The sequence below is a fragment of the Macaca mulatta genome, chromosome 10 (genome assembly GCF_049350105.2).
Source record: "Macaca mulatta isolate MMU2019108-1 chromosome 10, T2T-MMU8v2.0, whole genome shotgun sequence".
Classification (NCBI taxonomy): Eukaryota; Metazoa; Chordata; class Mammalia; order Primates; family Cercopithecidae; genus Macaca; species Macaca mulatta.
In genome coordinates this window covers 71632455-71647266 of record NC_133415.1, presented here as the reverse complement: position 1 = coordinate 71647266, position 14812 = coordinate 71632455, and the positions used below count along the sequence as shown (strand labels likewise).

The window sequence follows — 14812 nt, the reverse complement described above, 5'->3', positions numbered from 1 at the left end:
GTTTGTTTGTTTGTTTGTTTGTTTTGAGATGGAGTCTTGCTTTGTTGCCCAGACCGGAGTGCAGTGGCACGAACTCGGCTCACTGCAACCTCTGCCTCCCAGGTTCAAGCAATTCTCCTGCCTCAACCTCCTGAGTAGCTGGGATTACCGGTGCACACCACCATGTCCAGCTAATTTTTGTATTTTTAGTAGAGATGGGGTTTCACCATGTTGGTCAGGTTGGTCTTGAAATCCTGACTGAAGTGTTCCGCCTGTCTTGGCCTCCCAAAGTGCTGGGATTACAGGAATGAGCCACTAGGCCCGGCCCAGTAAATGGTTTTCTAAGAAAACTTATACTATTAAATGTAAAGTCTAAATAATACAATAATAATGTGGAAAATGTAGTAATTAAACATATTCCTCCTGAAAAGGAAAACAATACATGGGTCATTATTAATATTTTAAAAAACCTGTAAATTTCTGCATTTTATATAATTTTAAAATGAAAAATGAGAACAAAATTTTCTAGTTAACTAAAAATAATGCAGTTATGATTGAAACCAAATCATGACAAAGTAGCAAAATGGAGACATAAATGACTAAAAAATTTATATTATACTTAACAAAATGTGAAATAAAGACAGAAAATGTCAATTACAGTGATTGAATGAAGTTAATACTAAAAGTGAAAAAAAATCTAAATTTCCAGAAATCTACTAAAAGATTTACTAATTTGATTAATATGTCAAATAAAAATCTAGAAAGTTCCAATTATCTCAATATATTCCATAAAAGTATATAATACAATTCAAAAATACATCAATGGCTTATAATAGTTTTAATAGTATTATGATAATATTTATTAAAATCATACATGAGGAATATATACTGTCTATATATGTATATATACCACACACAGTTAACTAGCATCATGATTAATATTAAAACATGAGGCACTTTCTCATTTAAATGAGAAACAAAGAAAGGACATTTGTAATAATCATTACTATTTCTAATTATTATGAAAATATAAAAGATACAGATACTGGAAGTAGAAAGAAAGAAATTATTATTTGCAAATTATGTGATTTTATATTCGAGAAGTTTTAAGAAAAGCAACGATTAGAATTAGTGAACAAATTAAGTAATGGGGCCAATCACATGATATTTAAATATAATTTTCTAATGTAATAATAACTCTTCAGTTATACAGAAAATGATTACCTTAACAATAGCAAAACTATAAATATTAATATTAATATTTCATGAATATAAAATATTAGAGAACAAATATCACAAGAAATGGACACCTATTGCATAAAAGATATAAAACTCTATATAAAAACTTGGAAGAAGACAACTAATTGTAGAACAGTGTCTTATATGGCTAAATAACATATTATTGGAAAAAAGACAATTTTCCTCAAATTAACCAATACGTTCAATTTACATGGAAAATCCCAAAATGACTTTGTTTTTATTTTCTTTTAAGAATTGATAAAAATAATTTTATCTGAAAAAGTAAATATGCAAAAGTGGCTAGAAACAAACAACAGTAAAGGAAGCACAATGAATTTGGTTTACCTAATATTGAAATATATTGAGTGAATCACAGAAAATGGTAGAACCTCCCTTCATAAAGAAAACAATAACAATTATAAATATATATTCATCTAACAATGGAGTCCCCCCCAAAATGAAGCAAACATTGACAGAACTGAAGGCAGAAATAGAGAGTTCTACAATAATAGTTGGAGACTTCAATATTTCACTTTCAATAATGGATCTAGACTGAAGATCAATAAAGAGATTGAATATTCAAACAACATCATAAACCAACTACACCTAACAAACATGAAAAACACTCTCCCCAACAACTGCGGAACATACTTCTTCTCAAGTGCACATGGAACATTCTCTAGGATAGACACTGTATTAGGACATAAAACAAGTCTTAATAAATTTAAAGAGACTATAATCATAAAAGGTTTTATTCTCCAAGAACAATGGAATGAAGTTAAAAATCAGGAAGAGAAGGAAGCATAGATAATTTGCAAATATGTAGAAATTAAACAACATACTCAAACATGTTGAAAAAGAAATTATTAGGAATATTAGAAAAATAGTTTGAGACAATGAAAACAAAACTACAACAAACAATTGAATGTAGTAAAAGCTGTGCGAAGAGAGAAATTTATAGCTGTAAACACGTACATTAAAAAATCTAGATCTCAGATTAACAACTTAACTTCAAACCTTAAGACACTAGAAAATATAATCAAACTTAAAACTAGCAGAAGGAAAAAAATAACAAAGATCAGAGCAAAGACAAATAAAATAGAGAACAGGAAAACAACAGAGAAAATTAACAAAAATAACAATTGTCTTTTTGAAAAGTTAACAAAATTGGCAAACTTTTAGCTAGACTGACAAAGAAAAAAGAGAAAAGACTCAAATTAATAAACTCAGAAGTGGAAGTGGGGACATCGCTACCAATATTTCATAAATAAAAGAATTATAAGAGAATACTATGAATAATTGTACACCAACAGGTTAGATAGTCTAGATAAATGGAACATAATTCTAGACATGCATAAACTACCAGCAACAAAATTTTAAAAACACATGAATTGAACTTCATAAAAATTAAAACTTTTCTGCAGTAAAGGACATTATGAATATAGTGAAAAGCAAATCTACAGAACAGAAAAAAGATTTCCATATTAAATATCTGACTTAGTTTAGTATTCAGACAATATAAATAATAGTTACAACTCAACAACAAAAAAACCTAAAACAATTTAAAAATGAGCAATGGACTTGAATAGACATTTCTCTAAAGAAAATATGCAAATTTCCCACAAGTATGTGAAAAGATATTTAACCTAATTAGTCATTAAGAAAATGAAAATGAAAACCATGAAATACCACCTCACACCCATTAGTAATCAATAATAATAATAATGGAAAATAACAAGTGTTGGCAGGAATGTGGATAAATGAAAACCATTGTACATTACTGGTAGGAACGTATAATGGTACAATTGTTGTAGAAAGTTTGGTGGTTTCTCAAAAAGTTGAGCATAGAACTGCCATATATTCCAGAAATTTCCTCCTAACTCTATACCCAAGAGAAATGAAACACAAGCCCACATAGAAATAAGAACATTAATACGAATAAGTATAGCAGCATTATTCCTAACAGCCAAATTTACAAACAACCCAAGTGTCCATTAATGCATGAATGGATTAACAAATTATGGTATATACACGCAAGAAATATTATTCAGCCATAAAAATAAATTAAGTACTTATGCATGCTACAACTTGTCTAAACTTCAAAAACATGCCAAGTCAAAGTTTAAAGCCAAACACAAAATGTAACATAATGTCCAATTTCTTTTAAATGATACACCTAGGATAAGCAAACTCACAACTACAGAAAGCAGACAAAGGTTGCCAGGGCTAGGGAGAGGGACTGGATGGAGTCTGATTTCAAAATAAGATTATAAATTATTTGGTGTTGAGATCAGTGGCATGTTCCAACTTTGTATTTCTCCTCCAGTTATGAGCGCCATAACTTAATTAAGGGTAAGACCTCATAAACTTCCTGAACTGAATTGAACTAAAGCCAAATTGGGCCATAAGAACTTTGTAAAAAGCTACCTTCAGACTTTAACTTATATCTTACATAAACTTTAATATACCTTTGGGGATTATATTACTTATTCACTATGTTAAGTTTAAATATACAACTTAAAACTGCTGATTCTCTTCATTTCTAACTTAAGTCAGTAAAACAAGCATATAGGGAGTGCCTGCTTTGTAGTTGGCAAGACACCTAGGGGCTGGGAAGATGAGGGAACATAGGCTGAGAATGCAACCAAGCTTAATGCATGGGAAGCACTTTCATCTCTTTGCACTAAAGGCCCTGTTCTACCTGCTTCTCTCATTTTCTTACTAATTACTTCTGTAAGCACCATCTCAACAAATTATGTGTGCATGAATCCTCATTTCAGGCTCTGCTTCTAGTTATGCTATTTTAAGTCCCTGTACACATACGTATCCCTACACTTCTTTGCTCTTCTTTGTGCAACTAGGAGCACTGCAGGGGCACTCACTGAACATGTACATTGTTCTCTGAGGAGCACAGCTGGGGGTGTGTGAGCGATGAAGGGAGAGACTGCTTCCTGTAGCTGCTGTTGACACAGGAGGAGAGGTTATAGAGATATGGCAAATGAAGTCAAGGCTCAGAAAGCTTAATGGTCTTTTTCTGCTTTGTAACTGTGATAAATAGCGGGGATGAGATTAAAATGCATAGATGTCTAAATGCTCATTCCTAGCCTCATTCTACTGTACCTCACTGCATGCTTCAATTACAACTAATTAGAACTGACCTAAGGAATAGCGTAGGCTTAAAACCAGCCCCCAGCAGGTGTTTCCTTTAGTACAGGGCTCTGACAAAACATGTGATGATTCTTCTTGCTCCAGGGCTCATAAATCCCCGATTTCTCTCTTGCCTCTCCTCCAAAATTTACACCCCAAGTCTTCACATCATCCATGTAAAATATTTGAGCGATTTCAAATGGTTTTCCTTTGAAATATTGAAATTTACACCCAGATTCCCAGTAAACAATATGGGCAGAGTTCAGTTCAGGCACCTCTTCTCCTTGTGTCAACAGCAACTACAGGAAGCAACTTCTGCCTTCATTCCTCACACATCCCCAGCTGTTTTCCACAGAGAACAATGCACTTGTTCAATGAGTGCCCTTGCAATGCTCCGAGTTACACAAGAAGAATCCTGGCACAAAAGCTGTCTCTGGTTCATTCCAGAATATAGGAGGAGATTATTTCTCTTGTCTATGTTTCATTCCGGAATACGGGAAGAGTTTGGCTCTTTTGCCAGACACTTCACAGTGATCCTCAGCTGCAGCCACAAATTCCAGCAGGGCAGCACTTCACAGGTTGCAAGGGTAAAGCCAAGCAGAGCTATGCCTACCTTGGCTGTCCCCTGAACACAGACTGAAAATAATGATATGAATTGGCTGTGCTCACCACAGTAAAATTCTCTTTTTCTCATTTGCAAATACTCCTTCTCTCAAGTAAAATGACATTCACTTTCAAAGTAGTGCCCCTGAAAGAATTCATAAAAGGAAAATGTTGAGTAAAGATGGACCATTGTCATCAAGGTGTACTTTCTCTTCATTCAAATGAGGAAGACAAGAAACAAATCAGCTACATTCTCATTCCTCCAGAGCAGTCCCTATAGCTTGGATTAGAAATGTTTCTTTTAAAACAAGGGGCAAAAAGATGCATTTCCACTTTTTGTCATCTAAAGCTCACAGATTACTATTTTTTTTTTTTTTTTTTTTTTTTTTTTTTTTTTTTTTTTTTTTACTATTGACTAAGTCTCACTTGCTTTTATTTGTCAAGGGTCTTAGGAGTAGTGTATCACGGACACACCAAGCCTGCTCCTACCTCATGGTGTTTGGAACAGCTGTTCCTTCTGACTGAAATGCTCTTCCCTTCAGGCTCATTTCTCCAGAGTTAATCTTCTTACCCCCTTCAAGCCTGTGCTCAAATTTTATTTGCTCAATGAAGCCTACCGCCTTTCTATTGAATTCTGCCTCTCTGCTTCCCTCTGGCATTTAATTACTCTTCATCAGGCTCTACTGTGCACCTTCATTGGCATTCATTATTTTCTACTATGCTGTACAGATTATTTATTTTGCTTATTGTTGATTATCCATTTCTCCTACACTAACATGTAAGCTCCTAAAAGACAAACTCCCCATTCATGTTGTTCCTTGTAGTGCATGTCAGTATGTGCTGCTCTGACACCCCCTTCGCCTCCCCCTACATCTTTATGACTAAAGAACTCATTCCCCAGCTCCTGGGAATGATGGAAGCTGACAGCTCAAGAGATTCTCTCTCTTGGATCTGCTCTCTGCATAAGAGCTTCATTTTGCCCATTATCATGCTCTTCCCCAGGAACATTCTATGTGCAGTGACTTGGGGATGCAAAGGTACAAAAACTCAAATTGGTTATCTCAATTGAGGAAAACTCTGAAGGGCATCCAAGTCCCACAACTCGGTGGTAGGTGAGCTGAGGCCTCTGCTGCAACTGCTCCATGGACCTGCTTCTCTCATCTCAGTCTTATTTCCCTTCCTTCCACAGGTGTCAATCCTAACAATATGACCCCAAAACTTCCTGCTCCTCTAATATTTATTTTGGTCTATTTCCTGAACACCTACAAGATTATCGGGCAGGACATAGCTGCCTAATAAATATTGAATGCATGAATGAATGTAAATGCAAATCAACCTCTCATACAAAACCTCTGTGTTGACAACCAACGTATCTGTGCATACCTTCTTACAGGTCAGATTGGAATTTTCCGGTGAGGCATTTTTCCACTCAACAATATTTATTAAGCATCTTATGCATCTGGTGAAGATATACCAGTGAATTAAAGGGACAAAATCTCCTCCCCATGAATCCAAGATTCTCACAGTGGAGTCAGAAAATATGCAAACAAAAACTATATAATAGGATATTGGTTAGTGCCAAGAGCCCTGAGGATGTTATAGAGTGATATTGTGGGAATGAGAGTGATATCTGAAACTGAGCAGTCAGGTAGGGCCCTCTGATGAGGTGAGATCAGCTAAAACAAAAGTAAAAGGAAGGAGCGAGTCACACATATGTCTGGGTTAAGAATGTTCCATGATGAAAGACAGTTACAGCATGTGAAAAAGCCCTGGAGGAAAAATGTACTTGGTGTTTTGAGAAAAAAGCAAGAGGGGCTGGAATGGAGTGAGCAAAGTGGGGAATAGCCAGAGAATATGGGTGCATTTGGAGCAACAGCCAGTTGCCAGACCAGGCAGGGCCTGTTGAGAAGCTGGCATTTTATTGTGTGATGGGATGACTTTGAAAGGTTTTGAGTAGGGAGGGGGCATGAACAGACCTGTATTTTTAAAGGAATCCCATTCTCTAACTCCTTCTGGTAATTTGGGACATGTACCAACACCCTGCAAAGTTTCTCCATGGCATATACAGTAGTTGCTCAGTGGAAACTCACAGGACAATGTCCCTTGGTGCCACTATTCACTACTTTTGACTGTCACAGAGACCCTAAATACATTGAATTCTGAGTCACTTTTGGATCAACCCACACATTTCCAGAGCCTACCATGTGTCAAGGACAGGCCTTATTTAATCCTCATAATCTTTAGAAGTTGACATTATGATCTCTGTTTCCAGATGAGAACACTGAGATTCACAGAAGCTGAAGGACTTACCCAAGTTTGCACAGCTAGCAAGTGACACAGATATTATTGAACTCACGTCCTCTTTATATAGCTTATACTTCTTTTTTAGATGGAGTCACTCTCTGTTGCCCAGGCTGAAGTACAATGGTGTGATCTCAGCTCACTGCAGCCTCCGCCCCCTGGGTTCAAACGACTCTCCTGCCTCGGTCTCCTGAGTAACTGGGATTACAGGTGCCCACCACAACACCCAGCTGATTTTTGAATTTTTACTAGAGACGAGGTTTCACTGTGTCGGCCAGGCTGGTCTTGAACTCCTGACCGCAAATGATCCACCTGCCTCGGCCTCCCAAAGTGCTGGGATTACAAGGGTGAGCCATCACGCCTGCCCATATCTTATACTTTTTATACAAAACTTGCCACATGTATTCGCTCTCCTCTTTTATAGTCTGAGATGGAGTAGAAGGTAATAAGAGAAATGACCATTCATTGTGCACAGTGTTAAGAAACTTAGACACAGCATTTGAATTGGCCCCCAAACAACTTTATGAGTAGGTATTATGGTCCCCATTTTATAGATGAAGACATTGTGATATAAAACTATGTATTCAATGTGTGGTATATTGACTGGCATCATCAGGACCACCTGGGAGCTTGTTAAAAATGAAGAATCTGGAGTCTCAACCTATAAAACAGAAATGATAACAGCTTCTTTATACATTAGTGCTTCCACTTTTCATTGTATCACTAAACAAGAAATTTACGTTCTCTTTACAAATGCAGATTACAATTCAGGTCTACTAACATTTTATTACCCAAAGCAGGTCACCCAGCCAAGCCCAGCATCAATGCCTGGACACATTCTTTGCCCACAGTAAAAGAGAAAGTAGAGAATAGTTGCTAAATGCTAAAAACAAACTGTCACAAAGGTTATTAATGAATTGTAGCCATTTTCTTTAATCAGCTTTCTTAATGCATAATAAAGGTCTTTGCAACTATTTTGTGGGTATTCTACCAAATTTAACTGTTTATCAAAGGATCATTTTTTAAACATGTGCAATGCTATCTCCGGAAGAAATTCTGACAGGTACAATTTTCTATATCTCCTATCCCCAGACAGGCCTTAGCATAAAATGGCACCTCAGACAGCTGCCTGGATGGACCACCCATTAATCCAGCTCTGTTCCTATTCTAAGGGAAGATTAAAGGCTCTTGGCCAATAGATTAATGATTGTGCATTAAATCAGTTGGACTCCTAGCCACCCTTTCTTTCTATGAGGTGTGTTAACTTTTAGAAAATATATTGAACTAGAAACTATTCCCAGTCCAGAAACTGAATATTACCAGAATAATGAAAACCCTCCCCCAAGTCTCTCTTTCTGTCACTGTGCCCCAAAAAAGGTGTCACTATCTTTACTCTGGTTAACACAGATTGGTTTTGCCTTTTTCTGTGCTTTAGATAAAAGGAGTCACGGACTATGTGCTCTTGTCTTACTTCTTTCACTTAACATGCTTCTGAAATTCATCTGTATTTTTGCATATAGTTGTGGATCATTACTTCTCATTCCATATAGCATTAATTTATCTATATATTTTATATAAATGTGGACAATTTGGAAACTTCTACTAGATTTTAGCCACTAGGACCAGTGCTTCTGTGAATATTCTACTATATCTTTTGTTGAACTTATGGACACATTTCCTCTGGGTATACACTTAAAAGTAGAATTGCTGGGTGTAGGATTTGCATATGTTCAGCATTAGTAGATTCTTCCAGCTTGTTTTAAGAGTCTATTTTTGAGTTTAATAAGAGGGTGATGTAGACTTAGTCATAGGTACATGTGGCTACATTTCGCTTATAACTTTGTGATTTTCCACTTTAACTTAACAAGTCTATTTATCTCTGGGCCTAAGCTATTCTTCAGTTGCAAATTAGGCAGTTTTGAAAGTTTCTCTAACTTCTTCTTCTCCCTGGGGCTCTATCCAGTGTATTACTCACAGATTGGTAAGAGATGAAGGTCCTTGCCACCAACATTATCATGCATAGAGAAAGTTCCTAACACACAATCACCCAGTATTCCTCTAAGAATTGATAATGTGTCTGGAAAATTACTATTCTTTTAGGGACCCAATGATGCTATAGAGAGGGCCAAGCCTTGTTCAAGGCTTGTGCTAATGACATGAGTCTCTGCCAGGGGAATAGAGGTACTGCCTCCTTCCTGATATTTGCATACTCCTCTTTGTCGAGGGAGATAGTCTTAGGCATTAGGATATGGAGGAAAACAGAGCCTTTGGAGGAAGGAGCTAGATAAAGAGAAAGATACCCTATTCCTATCTAAAACCCCTATTTCACCATTCCTTAAGGCTCCAAGATAAAGTACCTGCCAACTTTGCTGAGAGTCTAAGTTTTTTGTTTTGTTTTTTGTTTTTGCTTTTTTCTCAATGTCTCTCATCAGTTACAAATTATAGATTTATCCAAGACAATCTAGAATAGAGAGAGAACAAATACTAAGTGAGGGGTAACCCTTCAAAGGGCATTAGCTGTCAGATGAAGGTTACCAATGGAAATAAAAGACAAGACACACAGAGGAAAACATCATCACAGCACCTTATATCAGGTTGAGTTTTTACGCCCTTTTCTTGCTGTCTGTTTTTGTTTCTATGTGAGTACAAAAGCCATTTAGAGAGCTTCTTCACAGAGCATCCACTATGATAGAGAAGATGTAGAAAATATTCAGGAAACAGGATGTAAATAAAATATAAATTATGAAGCAGAGTGATTCATAAGACTATAAGAAAGCGAGTGTTTTTGACCTTACAAATTATTTCAACAGAGAGGTAGCAAATTTGGTATTGAAATAGCCCACAGACATAGCTATATCTTGAAGTATATGTTTAAAAACATGTGTTTAAATAAACATTTGAGTGTGCCTTTTAATACAGCTATTTTATTATGCATGGCAAATGGATTCTCTAGGAGTAGTGGTCAGGACTCCAGAAGGAATTAGTTGCACACTCAAGTGGGGAAATTGAGGACAGTTAAAGGAACATGTTTACAAGGTGGTGGGCGTGATGAAGAGAAACAAGGAATTGTGAAGCCTCTGGAGCTAGCAATAGTGAGGGGCTCTTTATCATTCCTAAGATGGAATGGGCTACGGGAGGAAGAAACAACTAGCACCTAGGAGCTGTGGCTGGAGGTAAAGAATCTCAGCCAACTTGCAGTAACCTGGCACAGGGGGAGCCAAATTGCACTTTGCTCCCTCCCTCCAATCTCCTATTGGGTGGATCCACCTGAAAGCCAGGAGGCATGGGGCCCACTGATTCAGACAATGAAGATCTTCCTTGACCTCAGGTGAAAAACAGAGAGATCGGCAAAGAGGAGATCCATCCTATGAATAGTCACATTTCTCAAGAAATGAAACAAAGTTCTTCAGGTAGATCATGTTTTTTAAAAAGCATACCTATTTTACTGTTATTATTTAATGTTCATTAAGCACTTCTGGCTCATTAAGCATTCATTAATTAGGATCTAATTCTGCATGCTCCTTTTCCCAGCTATAAAAATCAGCAGGTTTTTTTTTTTTTTCAGCTGCTTTTATCTGACTAAAATAATGGGTTCTTTTTTCAACAAACGGGTAGAGGGTTATATAAAAACTCTGAAAAAACACTGACAATCAGCTTCAAAAGGTGAACACAAAATTTACTGAAGAATCTATCATTATATTAGGATTTTACAGAGAAGACATTATCTTTTAGCTCCATAACTATATTTAGAGGCTAAAATACCTGGTTATATCCTGTTCAGTCTCCACTATTGATTTAGGAATTTATGCAACTATTTATTCTCCTGCTCAATAGAAAAGATTGCTTACCATAGCAATTAGCATTAGCATTCAGCTTCTTGGTTACAGAGCACCTTCCTAAAGGAGGAGATATCTCAATGTGCAAGGTGAACCTAATTTCTTATTAAATATAATTTTAAGGGGGAAAGCTGTTGTATAAAAACCCATAACAAAGAGAGAGCAACCCAAACTGGAAACTAGCAATTGTTTAAGGCTCTTTTGCAATTATTTAATCTGTGTGTCTTTCCTGACTCTGGGCATTCTGCTGCTTTTGCACGTTTGTAAGCTAAGATGCGTGGGAAATAATAAAATATTATGCACAACCCACACCCCACACAGGAAGCTTGCTGTTCTCTGTGGGAAGTTTTAACTTAGGTCAGCTTCGCCTTAGAATTATTTTTCTTTCTTTCTTTGAAGAAGGCAGATTCCTGGTCCTGCCACTCAAATTTTCAAAGTGAAAATATTTGGTCTGATTTTCCAATGTGTTTCCTTGATGTCGATCAAGTGTCTGAAACATTAGTGACTGTTTTTACCTTGTACAGTGAAGTGAGGTAGCATTTTAATTAGGGAAGAAAAAGATCAACTTCTGCTCAAAAGCTCAAAGCTTTTGTGACGGAGCTCAGAGAGATTGAGGCCAGGAAGTCACGATTTGTGCATCAATGATCAGATCATCTGAGCCCTTTGTAGAGAAGTAAACTCTAGCTTCCCCCTACCCTTCTAGGTTCTTTGGTTGGGCTACAAATTAAATTGACATAAGGCAGATTCACAGGAGAAATATAAACAATTACATATATAGGCACTGGAGTCCCCAAAAATATGAGACTCAAAAATTGGTCAGATGATTGAAGCTTATATAGTTTCCTAAGCTATAGAAAAAAATTACGGCTTAGGGCTTCTTGGGGGTGATGCCCACACAAGTTAAGAGTGGATGACAAGAAAAAATGTATGATGAGTAGAGGTGGTCTTTTATGCAGATAAAATTTCTTGGGTAATAGAAGTTGTCTGGGAGACGAGGCGGCTCAGGGGAAATGAGACTGCAGTGGTGGTAGTAGGAAGATGTCAGGCAGGGATGAGCAGCAGGAGCAAACTATGGCCAAGGACCTGGTGGTGACCAAGTATAAGATGGGGGGCGAGGGGGAGGCGCGGTGCGACATGGCCAACTGGGTACTTCGAACCTTGGTGGAAGCATCTAGCTCAGGTGTGTCAGTACTGAGCCTGTGTGAGAAAGGCCATGCCATGATCACGGAAGAAACAGAGAAAATCTTCAAGAAAGAAAAGGAAATGAAGAAAGGTATTGCTTTTCCCACCAGCATTTCAGTAAATAACTTTGTATGTCACTTCTTCCCTTTGAAGAGCAGCCAGGATTATATTCTTAAGGAAGGTGACTTGGTAAAAATTGACCTTGGGTTCCATGTGGACGGCTTAATTGCTAATGTAGCTCATACCTGTGTGGTTGATTTAGCTCAGGGGACCCAAGTAACAGGGAGGAAAGCAGATGTTATTAAGATAGCTCACCTTTGTGCTGAAGCTGCCCTATGCCTGGCCAAACCTAGAAATCAGAACACACAAGTGACAGACGTGGAACAAAGTTGCTCACTCATTTAACTGGATGCCGATAGAAGGTATGCTGTCACACCAGTTGAAGCAGCATGTCATCAATGGTGAAAAAAACATTATCCAGAATCCCACAGACCAGCAGAAGAAGGACCAAGAAAAAGCTGAATTTGAAGTACGTGAAGTATATGCTGTGGATGTTCTCGTCAGCTTAGGAGAGGGCAAGGTCAATGATGCAGGACAGAGAACCACTATTTACAAATGAGATCCCTCCAAACAGTACGAACTGAAAATGAAAACTTCACGTGCCTTCTTCAGTGAGGTGGAAAGGCGTTTTGATGCCATGCCATTTACTTTAAGAGCATTTGAAGATGAGAAGAAGGCTTGGATGGGTGTGGTGGAGTGCACCAAGCATGGACTGCTACAACCATTTAATGTTCTTTCTGAGAAGGAGGGGGAATTTGTTGCCCAGTTTAAATTTGCAATCCTGCTCATGCCCAATGGCCCCATGCAGATAACCAGTGGTCCCTTTGAGCCTGACCTCTACAAGTCTGAGATGGAGGTCCAGGATGCAGAGCTAAAGGCCCTCCTTCAGAGTTCTGCAAGTCAAGAAACCCAGAAAAAGAAAAAGAAAACAAAAAGGCTTCCAAGACTGCAGAGAATGCCACCAGTGGGGAAACATTAGAAGAAAATGAAGCTGGGGACTGAGGTGGGTCCCATTTCCCCAGCTTGCTACTTCTGCCTCATCCCCTTCCCACCACACCCCAGACTTTGTGAAGTACAGTTCTTCTTCTCCACCTAGGACCCCCAGCAGAGCAGGGGGTCTCCCTTTCTCCCCAACCCCAGTTCCCTAACCCACTCCTTTCCAACAACAACCAGCTCCAACTGACTCTGGTCTTGGGAGCCAACCACGGAAGACTACATTAAATGAAAAAAAGAAATTAAATAATAAAATCAGAGTAAAAAAAAAAATTGTCTGGGAGTAGCCCTCAGATAATTGTTAATAGTCTGTCTGGGTATGAGTCAACCTCTAGTCTTCTCTCTTGTAATTTGAGTTCATCTTCTCTGGTTGATAAGATTACAGGGGAAGGGATTCATGACAATTGAGTCTCTTTTGAAGAATCTCTTCCTTAGGCAGATACAGAAGGTCAGAAAAGCCCTTCTTTTGCATTTACCATTCCCCAGATGCACTCGATGTGTTGCTGTTCCTCAATTGCCCATTGATATGTTGAAATAATCAGCATACTAAAGCCATAGATTTTGGGGTGGTTAAACTTCCTCTCAGTTTTGGAGTTCCGCTGGTTAAAAAAAGCTAGTTCTGGCTGGGTTCGACTTCTCATGCCTGTAATCTCAACACTTTGGGAGGCTGGGGCGGGTGGAACACTTGAGTCAGAAGTTCAAGACTAGACTGACCACCATGGTGAAACCCCATCTCTACTGAAATTACAAAAATTAGCTGGGTGTGGTGGTGGGGGCCTGTAATCCCAGCTACTCGGGAGGCTGAGGCAGGAGAATCACTTGAACCCAGGAGGCGGAGGTTGCAGTGAGCCAAGATCGCGGTATTGCACTCCAGCCTGGGCAACAGAGAGAGATTGTGTCAAAAAAAAAAAAAAAAAAAAAAAAAAGCTAGCTCATAATACTGCTCATGGCTAAAGATATAAAGATAATACTGAAAGTGGCTAGGTGTGGTGACTCATACCTATAATCCCAGCACTTTGGGAGGGTGAGGTGGGTGGATCACATGATGTCAGGAGTTTGAGACCAGCCTGACCAACATGGTGAAATGCCATCTCTACTAAAAATACAAAAATTAGCTGGGCATGGTGGCAGGTGCCTGGAGGCTGAGGGAGTAGAATTGCTTGAACCTGGGAGGTGGATGTTGCAGTGAGCCAAGACAGTGCCACTGCTCTACAGCCTGGGTGACAAGAGCAAGACTCCATTAAAAAAAAAAAAAGAAAATACTGAAAGTTAACCCTGAAATTGTTAGTGACTTTGAGGCGCTGTTTCAGCTCTAGAAGAGTTTTTACCCCACAGAGACAATGGCTGAACAGAAAAAAAAAATAAATGCCGGGACTCAGTTACCTCAGGGGACTTGGCAGATGACAGTAATTAAGAGAGGGAGACCAGATGTTTTATCCAGGGAATTGTATTGGAGAAAGAGGGGCTGAAAA

The 14812-nt window shown here is 38.2% G+C and overlaps 1 pseudogene; it reads left to right on the top strand.

Moving 5' to 3' along the window:
* Positions 1–12143: 12143 nt before the first annotated feature.
* LOC693641 (proliferation-associated protein 2G4 pseudogene) lies at positions 12144–13556 on the top strand (annotated as a pseudogene).
* The last annotated feature ends 1256 nt before the right edge of the window (positions 13557–14812 follow it).